Source organism: Neopsephotus bourkii, unplaced genomic scaffold (genome assembly GCF_033783945.1).
Source record: "Neopsephotus bourkii isolate Nb327-2 ecotype Australia unplaced genomic scaffold, CSIRO-AGI_Nbou_v1 NB_1358, whole genome shotgun sequence".
Lineage (NCBI taxonomy): Eukaryota > Metazoa > Chordata > Aves > Psittaciformes > Psittacidae > Neopsephotus > Neopsephotus bourkii.
This window is the reverse complement of record NW_026901837.1, coordinates 1,384,117-1,396,168: the sequence shown is the minus strand read 5'-3', so window position 1 is coordinate 1,396,168 and position 12,052 is coordinate 1,384,117. Positions and strand designations below refer to the sequence as shown.

General features: G+C 39.8%; 1 protein-coding gene across 1 annotated transcript in view; it reads left to right on the top strand.

Annotated features, from left to right (window-relative positions):
* Nucleotides 1-12,052, top strand: part of PREP (prolyl endopeptidase) — a 97,662-nt gene that overhangs the window by 60,110 nt on the left and 25,500 nt on the right. The gene's annotated exons all lie outside the window — the stretch shown is intronic.

The following is a 12,052-nucleotide window of genomic DNA, read 5'->3' as shown; positions in this document are numbered from 1 at the left end:
TGTCCTTTATGAAAGGCAGGTCTCCTGCCAAGGTTCTTCCTTTATTCACATATACCTGAATAAATACCTGCTAAGGCTAGCTATCTTCCTTGCTTTCTCTGTGTAACATATATGAAACTTTAATGAGGAGTTGTTCATTAGCAGTCTTTGAAAATAACTGAGTTAAGAAGATTTGAACTGAAGTGTAAGTTGTGTATATGAAACCTGAATTAGCAGCAATTGGAAATTGCCACAGTGCCTGTTTCTTGTTCTTTTGGATCCACTTTGCAGTGTTTCATAGATGCTGTGCAGTGGAAGTGTGGACCAGTAATAAAGTTTACTACAGTAAGTAAAGTTATGGTAGAGCAGCTGCTTTGTAATACCTGAGGTTAAGTTCTTACCCTTTGGCAGCTCAAGAGCAAAATAGCCAACTTAGATTGCATGAAAGGGAGAGATGTTTCAACATACCTGACATTTCCATCAGGGTAAGAGTATGCCTGTAGGTTGTTGGCTCTGACACCATGGAAGTACATAGTCTAGCTTACTATGCAGTAGCTTGTGCGTATGCCCTTACCTTGGAAGACTCTGACCTTTGTGAAAAAGTCACTCTGTTTAAAATGCTCGCCACATCAAAAATTTATCCTGGCTACTTTTGTTAAATGGTATATTAAGTTGTGTTAATGACTTTTCCTCTGCCAGATATTCCTTGAAATTTGTCTTTGCTTCCATGCATGCTTCCATCCATCACAATGACAAACTTTTTCAGGATATGACCTGGGCTGGGTTTTACAGGAGGAAAAAAGACTTTTACAGGAACTTGGAAATGGCACATGCCATAAGCTGTTTGCTGCAGCAGTAATACAAATGCTCCTTTAAATAAAGAGCCTTTATTTTTTATCTTCACAAAGTTGCCAACTAAGTTCTTGCATACCTCTCCATATTAACACCTCACAGTGACACTTAATTGTGGATAAACAGTCTTCTGGCCTGGCTCACACCTCACCTACTCTTAGGCTGATATGCAGGCTTGTAAGTGTTGAAATTGCAACAATAAAAATGCTGTTTGGCTCCTTTTGCCATACTTTGAATACCTTCCAGTACTGCCCTTAAAATAGTTTGAGATGAACCAAAACCAGATGTTGCTATTGACAGATGCTCTTCAGAGTAGCCCTTGCGGAAGAACAGTGAAATTCATAACGCAGCTTAGTTTTACAACTTAGCTTGATTCAGAAGCAGCTGCGGTTTAGATACTGTTGCAGAGACGAAAGAAGGACAAGAAGGGTATTTATTCTTCAGTGGGGGGACGACACCTGGGATTGATTTTCTACTCTTTTGCAGAAAGTATTTTTATAGGTAAATTAATTTTCATGAGAAGTTTACTGGTTTATTGCTCACTCTTTTACCCCCATCTTCAAGCCCTTACAGCCCTGGTTTCATGAGTCATGATAGGGAAAAATTGTCTGCAGTCATTTTAATGCCTAGTGGAACTCTACACCATACAGTTTGGCACAGGAAAAAAAACAACACTGTTTCAGGAAAACACAATGCTAAAAGCAGATGAGTCAGGCTTGAGGCTGATTGGCAGAGCTGTGGGAGAAACTTGTGCACAGCATCTGCCCACGCTATTCCTGGATCTCTCCATTGCTACTGGAGTCGTTCCATAAGCATTAAATTCCCTCATTAAGATAAAAAGTAACAGAGAGCAGCAGAGGAGGGCAGTGTCCTGTGGAAGATGTAGTGAGTTCAACCTGCTTAGCAATGCAAGAGCTGGTGTTATCATTGTTTTTTCAGTATGGCTGTAGTGATGGTCTTAATGTTGTTTATTTTCCTTATCTATGTGTATATGAATAAATCACTGGAGTTTGGAAAGAAATTCAGTAGCTTTGACTGTCTCTGTTGAGAAAAAGCATTCTCATACCAGAGAGGAAAGACATGGACTTTTTACAGTAATTTTGAACAGAGACAAAGAATTGGCTTCCCTTCAGGGGAGTAAGTTTTTCTGGCATCATTTTCTTTCCTCTTCTGAGAATCCAGCACAGCCAAAAGGAGTGGTACTTCCTTGCTTCTAACTGTATTTAGAGTTTTAATCCTGTCCTGATCTTACAGAATGGAAGGGTAGAATTAATACTTCGGGAAAATAAGTGTTGTTGTTTGTTTCTATTTTATTCCTTTTATTTCCTTGTGGTTCCACATTGCAGTAAGGAAGAAAATGAAGGAATATTGGGGGGAGGAAGGAATGTGAACAAATCATAGAATGCACCAGTTTTAGTCGTTGCCACAGTGTGGCAGACACCTGCTCTTTTGAAGGGGGATAGTGAGCTTTGAGCTGCTTCCATCAGAGCTCCTGGGAAGAAGACTGAAGTCTTCAGCTCTGATCTCTGCCAGTGTTTTGGCAGTGGCTGTGGTTTTGGCACCAAGGCAACAGGCTTGCTCTGGAGGACATCAACAAAATCACAGTGACAGCTGTGGCAGTATTGGCTGTTTGCCTATGTGACTTTAGCATCTTACACCCATGGCATGTGGTTGTTACAAACACCACTTTAATCTGCTGTTAACTCTTCTAATTGCAAGTCACTGAAAAAGCACTGACTGAAAATGTAGTCCCCTAATTTTAAAGCCCTGAATTTATTGAAAGCCGAAAGATTGTATATTAAATATGTTACATATTTGCAACCACAGTACATGTAATTTTAAGGGGGAAAATTGGCATTGTGAAGGACTTCCATACTAGACCTCATACCTGTCAAGAAGAGTATCAAGTGAAGAATTTCCCATAATGACGTTATATGCTCTTGAACTTTTATGCCTGAGCATGTGAGTAGCAGTTGGTTCTACACTGGTTATATTTAAGGAGCTCCATCCAGTACACTTCAGATAATTCTCACCAGTAATTCTCACCAGTAATTCTCACAGACAGTGGTATTCCTTAAGTGTCTGGAGTAGGAACCATATCTCTCTATTCAAAGTAAGAGGATGATGTGATGGGACTTTGCATTGTTTTCTTCTCCAATCCAGTTCAAATGCTGTTTTAAGGTCTAAATGCTGGTATTGCTTTCTCCCCTTCTTCCATACCGCAGGGGATTGTTGCATAGTTTAGGATGTTGGGAGCTTTTGTTCAGCAGAATGCAGAACAATGGAAATGTGGCTTGGGATAAGAGAGTGCAGAACTGCCCTTTGGCAGAATTGACTCAATACCAGACCACACTGTATGGGGGATAATACTAAAATACCAGTCTGTGAGTTCATTTGGATTGTCATACAGGCTTTGTGATTCACTAGTTCCAAGCTTTTAGTACGAGACTGCTTATTTTTTTGTGGAGTGTGCAGGGAATTGAAAAGCTGCTTAAAATGTTAGTCTGTAGGACCTTCATGATCAAGACATGTTTTAAGCCTATGAGAGAATTGCTTAGTAGTTTAACTAAAATGTATTATGAAATATTATTCTTATGCCTTAGTATAACTTTTTCTTGAACTTGCAGTGGTTTGTTTTCCACTTTTCTAATGGATGGAGATATTAGTTGGCATGCTTGATCCCAAGCTGCATTCTGTACTTCATTGCTGTATCAGAATTCCTTAAAATACAAGGAGAAATAACATGGAATAAAACAGAGCTATAACTATTGCACATAGTGTAGTGTGAACTCCCTTTTTGCACACAGGAGTTTTCAACAAGAGCTTAAGCAATTCTGATGGAGCTTAAAGGATTGTTTTACATCTTCCCATGTCTTAAATTATTCAATTTTTAATTGTGAATTAAAAAAATACTTTTCATTCTTACAATAAATGGTGAAATATATTTCGTATCAGGAGAAAGATCTTAAAGGCCATTCACTCAAGGTACCTTAAATGAATGTGTGTGTTTAAGCTTTCAGGAATCTCTGTAGTAGATTCTTTACTGATAGAGATTAAAATGAGACTGTTGTTGCAGTGAAAATGCTTGTTTCTTGTCCTCTTTCTAAACAAATCACTGAAGACTTCTTCCCTTCTCTTTTTTTCTCCAGCTTTCATATTCACTCCTGTGATTGATCTCATCTCCAGTAATTAACCATGAACACATTACTATTTTAATTAACTCTCTTACAAGATAAGTAAGAATTCTATTTAATGATTCTCATTGGGAATCTTCTTTCAACTTTTCTTCTCCCTTTTGTGTAAGATATTGGTGTTATTTTTCAAAGGTAGTGAGTATTATTAGCTCCATTCTACAGGAACAGGAAGATTCAGAATGAAATTTGTCCGTGGTTTGATGAGTTTACACTGGGAATATGTTTTGATGGTTTGCTGTTCTAGTGGCAGTGGTTTGCTACTCCTCTTTTTGCTGATCCTCTGAGTTCAATCTTCATATGTGGTTTAAGAACTTAATCACACCAGTTATTAAAGTCTTAAACAAGTAACAGTTCATAAAACTTCAGTATCATTAAAAAGCCCCCAGTCTCGATCTCTCTAATAGTATTACATGCTGAGAAAACCCTGTCTTTTGATCAGTATGGTATTTGTGTATCCTGTATAGTGCAGATTGAATGACTAATTCCATCAGCACAGTAAAGAAAGAAGTGGTAGCTGCCACTTTTATTTTCTCTGTCCCTTTTCTGAGGCTAAATGTCAAGCTTCAGCATGCCAGCATTGTTCAGAATGAGAGTGCTTCTCTGAGAGTGTGGGAATTTTTCTGTCCATCTGCTCACCCATTACTTTGCCTCATAGAGCCTAGCAGGGAGGGTGTTAAACTGTGATGATAATGCTCCATTGAGGACAGATGCTCTGGGGCTACAATCATTGGTTTTATTCACACCGCTGGCAAAAGATTATTAGATGATTGCGGTTGTCAGTCATCACTGGTGTGGGCCAGCGTTCGAGCCATTGATCTAGTAGCAAAAAGCATTGAATTCCTTTATCAGGCCACTAAGACAACCAGACTTTCCTGGTTGCCTTTTTCAGCACTGTGCTGGTGGAGTCATGTAAGTCTGTTGAAGAGTCATTAGGTTTCCAAAGTGGGAAATGTGTTACAGTCCAAGAGGTAGGATATTGGCTTTTCCTGCGAGACAGAAACCAGCTGTTATTACCCAGCAGGTGGTGGCAGCTGTGAATTAAAAAACCTGTAGAAGAACTGCTGTAATAACCAAAAGACAGAAAAACAGGGAAAGAGAAGAAACTACAGTCCCTGAATGTGGTTGGAGGTGGTGGCAACATGGGCATGTACCCATGTCCCAAAGCTGACCATCGTGGCTACCACGGCTACAGCATACTGATCTGTCCTGAGCACAGTGGCAGGTCACTTCTGCTTGTACAGAAAAAAAAATCCTGGTTGGCTTTTGTCTGCCTTGTGCCTAAAAGCCTGCAGTCTCCCTAGGCAATCTGTTGCAATGTCTCACTGTATTTACTGTTAGAAAGCTTTTGCAGGGAGCAGGGTTTCACAAGCACAAGGTCTCACATAAATTCCCTTGCTGCAATTGAATTGCTGAGTGTCCCTCACAGACATGGAAGACGGATTATTCTCTTCTAGTTACAGCAAACTTGTGCATATTTAGAGATAGACACTGTTATGTCCTTGCAATTTTTTTCCTTTAGACTAAAAATATAAGAAAACCCCTGCACTCTGTTTTTTTAGCGGATTGTATTGTCTGGGCCTTCTGTCATTCTTACTTCTCTCACTGGACTCTCTTTAGATGCTCAGTGTATGGTGTGCCATGGTTTAAACTGAACACAGCACTCTAGCTGAGGATTCACAAATGCTGCATACAGCAGAAGGAGTTATTTCATACATCTTGTGGTTGAGACTTTGGCTTAGATGTCCCACTCTAGGGTTTGCGTTTTCCTTAGCAATTCATTGTTTGTGTAAGTTCAGTTTGGCATGTACTGTATCTCCCAAAATACTTCTTTGAATCATTTTTTAGTCAGTTGTTCTCTTGACTGTATGTGATTGCAGCTGTCAGAGTATAGTGTGTTACATTTCTGGCCTTACTGGATTGCATTGTACTTTTTCAGTAGTTTTGCCTTCCCTTTGTTACGCATTCGAAAAAGCACTCTGTTGTTCCCTCTTTTCTGCAGCATCTCAGTGTTTTCTGTTATCAGTTAAGCTTCCCAGCAGCTCCATATTCCATTTAAATACTTTACATGGATTGCACCTCTCATTCTGAATGGTGTCTTTGTAAGCTATCAGGGGACTGGGGTGTTTTCAGAATAGAAATGGCTCTGGCAGATCTGGGAGGTTTGTGTTTCAGAATTGCAGGCCCCCAGTGCACACAAGTTGATAACTAGTTTGTGCAGTTATCTATTAGGCTTGACATGTGACTGACCCAAAGAGGTTTAAGATAATACAGTAGCCTATAGATAACAAAATAGAAGGTTGGTGCTTCTATATGCACTTGCATTATTGTAGCACTTTAGAGTCTTAGTCATGGACCACATTCACTGGTGTGCTGGATAGCACAGAAATGCAGGCCATCACAGGGCCCTTACCAACCACAGCTTGAAAGCAGAACAGCGAAATAAATTGATTTTGGAAGATTAATGATAACTACTCATTTACTACATACAGGGTACAAATTAGATTTGGTAATATTTAAAACTAATGAAAAATGCAGATAAACTTCGGACACATACATATCACACAGCACAATGAAATTATACTTTCTGTCTTCACCCAGGGCCGAAACTGCTTGGTGGATTAGGATTTTTTTATGCTGATGTTAATTAACATTCATCATCGTGGTGGAAAACAGATTGATGGAGTTGAGAGTGGAAAACAGCAATTTCAAATGTTAGTGAGATTTTACATAGACTTGTTTCAGACTTAGTGTAACTAAGTTGTTCATAGGACAGGACCAGGAGCCTCTGCAAAGTAAATGAGGCTGTGTGGCCACTGCTTGGAGCAGACTGCAGTTTAAAGGAAAAAAGCGAAGCAAATAATAGCATGTTTTGTAAACTGAAGCTGTGATTCTTGCTTTCACTGTGAACGTGATTACCTTGGAAAAGTATGCATATTAACCTCTCTAGGCTGAAAAGGCTCAGCTCCCTCAGCCTTTTCTCATATGAGAGATGCTTCAGACCCTTAGTCATTCTAGTGCTTCTTTGCTGGACTTGCTTTAGGGGCTCTGTGTCCCTAGTACTGGGGAGCCCAGAAATGGACATAGTACTCCAGGTGAGATATCACCAGGGCTAGTAGAGATTACCTTCCTTGACTTGCTGGCAGTGCTCTTCCTAATGCAGCCCAGGCCGCTTTGGCCACAGGAGACATTGCTGCTGGTTCATGGACAACTTCTTGTCTACCAGGAGCTACCAGGTCCCTCTCCACAGAGCTACTTTGCAGCAGGCCAGCCCCCAGCCTGTACTGGCACATGGGGTTATTCCTCCCCAGTGGAAGGAGGAATAACGCATAGTGAATAGGTTTTTATCTAGACAGATTTGGTGGGTTACTTTTTCTTAAATTGTCATTCACTGATGAAGAGAGAGGAGAATTTGAACACCAAGTGCTTTGATAAGTATCCAGAGATGCAGTTGTGAACTTGTGTAAGTGGACCATATATGAATGGGATTGTTCAGGAGACTTCGGTATTGTATGCTCTCAGTATAAGATCAGAAGTAATAAAAAATTAAAAATTATAAAACCTTGGGGCATTCTGGAGGAATTTTTTTTCCAAAGAAACAGAAAGCCAGGCAGCAGTTCACTTTATACCTAGGAACAGTTCATCCACTAATTATGAGAGCTTTTTTTTTCTGTGGGCTTTTGTCTGCTTATGATCCAGTACAAATTCATCAGTGTGCAGTATTTATTACTGAGGGTAATTTGTAGTTTGCATCTTCATTTAGCAGTTGATTTGATTTTATCAACACTACCCCAAGGTATGGTAGAATATAATCTCTCCTAAGATTAATTATTTTTGCTCTGTCCTTGAGACGTCTCTCAGGAAATTTATGGGACAAGGGGAGCCTCTTAGAAATATTGCTATTATTCATAGTAACTAGTTTTTCAACTGTGTAGATGAATGATACAAAGAAATGGATGATTTCCTTAGTTCTGGCTTGCTATTCTAACAGACAGGGAAAAACTGAGACATAAATTCTCCCTGACAGTTCCCCGAACTGCTTGCTTTTCAGCCAATTTATCAATTATTTTTGAAAGTAGTAGTGCACAGAGATCACTGCTAACAGATAAAAATAGACAAGATGCAGAAAAGCTTCAAATCTGGCAATCTTTTACCAATAGGAACATCCTTAACTTTTTCCTTCTAATACTGGTGTTTTTTGAAATGTTAGCACTCACTCTAGTTGACTTGAGATCATTAGACATTTGATCTGTTGATTTATTAGTACTTGAATTCCTTATGTCTGATACAAGTGAATTGTTCACATTTTGCCTAAGATTGTTTCAAGCTGTCCTTAGTCTTATGGCTTTAAAAAGAAAAGGCATTCCTCTTTTGCTCATTTTTTTCCTCCCTTTTCCAATAGTATTATAGGGATGCATCAGCACACATCTTGGTATTCCTGTTATGAGATAACTTAAAGTCTTGCTTATCACGCTTGTTTGGAAATTATGCCGTCACTTGGAATTTTTACTGGGTTGCTTTATACTCATTTTGGTTTAATTTTTTCCCTAAGTATTGTTAGAACAGTGTCATAGAAATTCATTCTCATAATTCTTTTATTCTTCATGCTACTCACTGGGTGATTTTTCTTTGTTGTACAATGAGTGCTGCAAATCTGAAAACAATAGATGAGCCTGAAATACTGTCTCCCAGCAAGGGGTGGTCACCAGACACAAATGTTGAAATGAATGGCATCTGAATCCTTAGTTACTGTCTTCTAAGCTAGCAACCCAAATATTTTCTAGGATTTTAGTTCTTTACTTTATCCTTGACCATTCTCAAGGGATTTTTTTTTCCTGCTGCTGACATTTTAGTTTTTCAATGATGTAAGGACACAAATGGGTAGCTTTAAATTCAAGCTGAAATCTCAGAAAATAAATTATTTGTAGCTACAATGTGAGTGAGAAACCACACAGGAAGTTCTTCATAATGCTTTTATGTGACCTGTTTATTTCAGTAAGTTCAGAATAAATATGCACAGGGTAAGTGATCTAGGACTGATTTTGAAAGATGCATTATCCAGTGTAGGTGATCTCTGTTTCTTTTCAAATCAAAAAGAAGGAGCCATAGAATGGTTTGGGTTGAAAGGGACCTTAAAGATCATCCAGTTTCAACCCCCTGCCACAGGCAGGGACACCTTCCACTGGAGCATGTTACTCAAAGCCCTGTCCAACTTGGCTTCGAATACTGCCAGGGATGGGGCAGCCACAGCTTCTCTGGACAGCCTGTGCCAGTGCCTCACCACCCTCACAGGAAAGAACTTCTTCCTAATATCTAATCTCAGTTGACCGTCTTTCAGTTTAAAACCCTTTCCCCTTGTCCTGTCACTACATGCCCTTATAAAAAGTCCTTCTCCAGTTTACTTTCAGGCCCCCTTTAAGTACTGAAAGTCTGCTCTAATGTCTCCCTGGAGCCTTGTCTTCACCAGGCTGAACAAGCCTGGGTCTCTCAGCCTATCTTCATAGGAGAGGTGCTCCAGCCCTGTGAATGAAACATATCAGCTATTTTTCCAATATTGTACTAGTCACATGCAGAATTTTTTGTAGGCATTTAGTGATTTATAGCACCTCTGGTTTTGGGTAACCAACTTGATACCTATAAACATGCTATGATACTCTAAGGAAGAGAGAGCAGAGTGCTCTGAAATTGTCCAGGGATTGAAAGTCATAGATGAAACATTTTGGCAATGTTAAGTTGAATATGTGGGTCCTCTTGGGGCATTGACACAAGCTGGGCACTTGACATTACCAGTGTCAAGATTGGATTTGTTCTGTGCAAGAATTTTTGGATACAGGTTTACAGGTGAAGTTTGAGCACCCTGAACCATGTAGATGTTATCTGTGTAAGGGAGAAAAACCAACAGTGATTGTATAATCTTTTTGAAGCTTGTAGAGCTCTAAAGCAGGGCTGCATTGAGGTAACCAAGCCAGTTTTGAGCAAGGCAAAGCCAGAAACAGAAAAGCTGAAGGAGGCAGTTACTGTTTGAGGTGAATATATCTTTTTCTCACTATGTTGAATTAGATGTATGTACTTATAGCAGCACAAAATCATAAATAAGAACAGTTGTTGTGGAGTACCTTGTATAAGCAAATTTCTCCCCTTGCTTACCGCATGGTAAGTTACTTCTACATTTTTCTTCTTGTAGTGTTTCGCACTACAGCTTGAGCTGATACCCAGTGTGGTAAAGATGAGTAGTGTTTACTTTCTGAGGCTTACACACTATTACAGTGAGTTGACTCCTGCCAGAGTGGTTTTCTCAATGAAGTAAAGCTTGATTTAATGAAAGAAATTGCACTAGCCAGCACCTGTTATTTATGTTTTTATTCATAACAGTGTGCTCCTCCTATTGAGACAGTACTTTGCTTATCTCATGCTATAGTACATAATAATAATTTCTCGAATGTGTAACCACAGAGGTAATTAGACTGTAACTTTCAGAGGCTCCTGGGACACTTTTCTGTTTCATATGACTACAATGTATATTTAGCTCAAAAGGTAAATGTTACCTATTTGATATCTGGCTGTCTCTGCACTGTACACTAAGTTTTCTTTAAGGCAGATTGATAAAAGGAATGAAAACGATGTGGCAGATGCTAATTCTGCTGCAAGGAGCTCTGAAAGGGGCAGAGGATAAACATTTAGAGAAGAAGTAAGAAGTCATCCAGGTTGCAAAAGTGGAGTAGAAGGGGGGTCTCATTGCATCCCATTTACTTCTAATGCTTTATGCAAAGGGAATGCTGTCTTTTAACTAGTGTAGAAAAGTGTGATTTAAAAGCACATATCAGTCTTGCAGAATTTCTGAACTTTCAGCTATATTTTTGTCTTGCCTTCCCCTTCCCTCCTCCCACTAGCCTGTGATACACCTCCCTGCAATCATTTGGAGCTAAGCAGCTGAACTTAGTAAGGAGACATTTCTTTTAAAAGACCATCTCCTGGCACATTGCCTCTGTCAGCATGAGGCTGCTTTTTGCGCCAGTGGGTGGGTTGTAAAACAATTTCTTCTAAAAGGTTTCTTGATTATTTTCACAGTACTTTTGCAAATGACTGTTCTCCTTTCTGGGTTTTACCTGCATGAATTTTTACTGTGCTGAGTAACTTTGGCCCTTGTCCAGTTCTGTATTAAACAAGCTTCGCAACCCACACAGGATTGCTTTGAAGCTAATTTAAGAGGCTTAAAGAAGATTGATGAGGATTCCCCTCTAAGGAAAAAAAACCTCCGATCCCGTGGATTTGCTGTGTAGTCGTAATTGTTCTCTATTACTTCTCCTGGCTTCTGGTTCATGCTGTATATAGGAATACAAAAACTGGTGGTAAGAGGTGCTCTTACAGTGGCTGTTGGCTGGCTGCCAGAGTTATCCATGGGGCCGCTGGTGATCTTATACTTGGGTCTGTGCCAGTGCCACAATAAGTAAGATGTTTTGCTTGTGATGGGCTATAATCTTTAGCCCCACACTGGTATCAGATTTTTTATGCAGTCTGAGGCAATGAGGGATTGAATGAGCTGGGGCCAGCTGGGGGGAGTATGGTAAGGTAGCGTGTAATTCTGCGTGAACAGGTGAGATTTCTGCCCTGGCATCTGGAGGAGAGGATTTCTCCCTGCTTGCCAGTGCTGAAGTGTTCAGACTTGCTGGTGTGAAGGCAGGGTCTTTGTGACTTGCCTTCCTGAAGCAAAGAGTAGCAGCTATTAGAACTTGTCAGTGGGAGGTGTTGCTATGTAGCATTGCTTAGCCTCAGGCACTGTTTCTCTGTACCCAAATACAGGTTTGAACACCCTTATGCCACATCTGTGTAGGAATACTTTCTCCAGGTACTACTCCATTATGTTTACTCTTTCAGACATCTTTCAAATAGTTGTGGGGGACTTTTAAAATGGTGAGCCCTTAACAAAGCATTCGCAGCATTTGGGAAAGCATGAGTGACATTACATGATTTACTTACACTATGCTTTCCTTCCCTAAATCTCAAAGCACAGATGTGTGTAAGTGTGATGA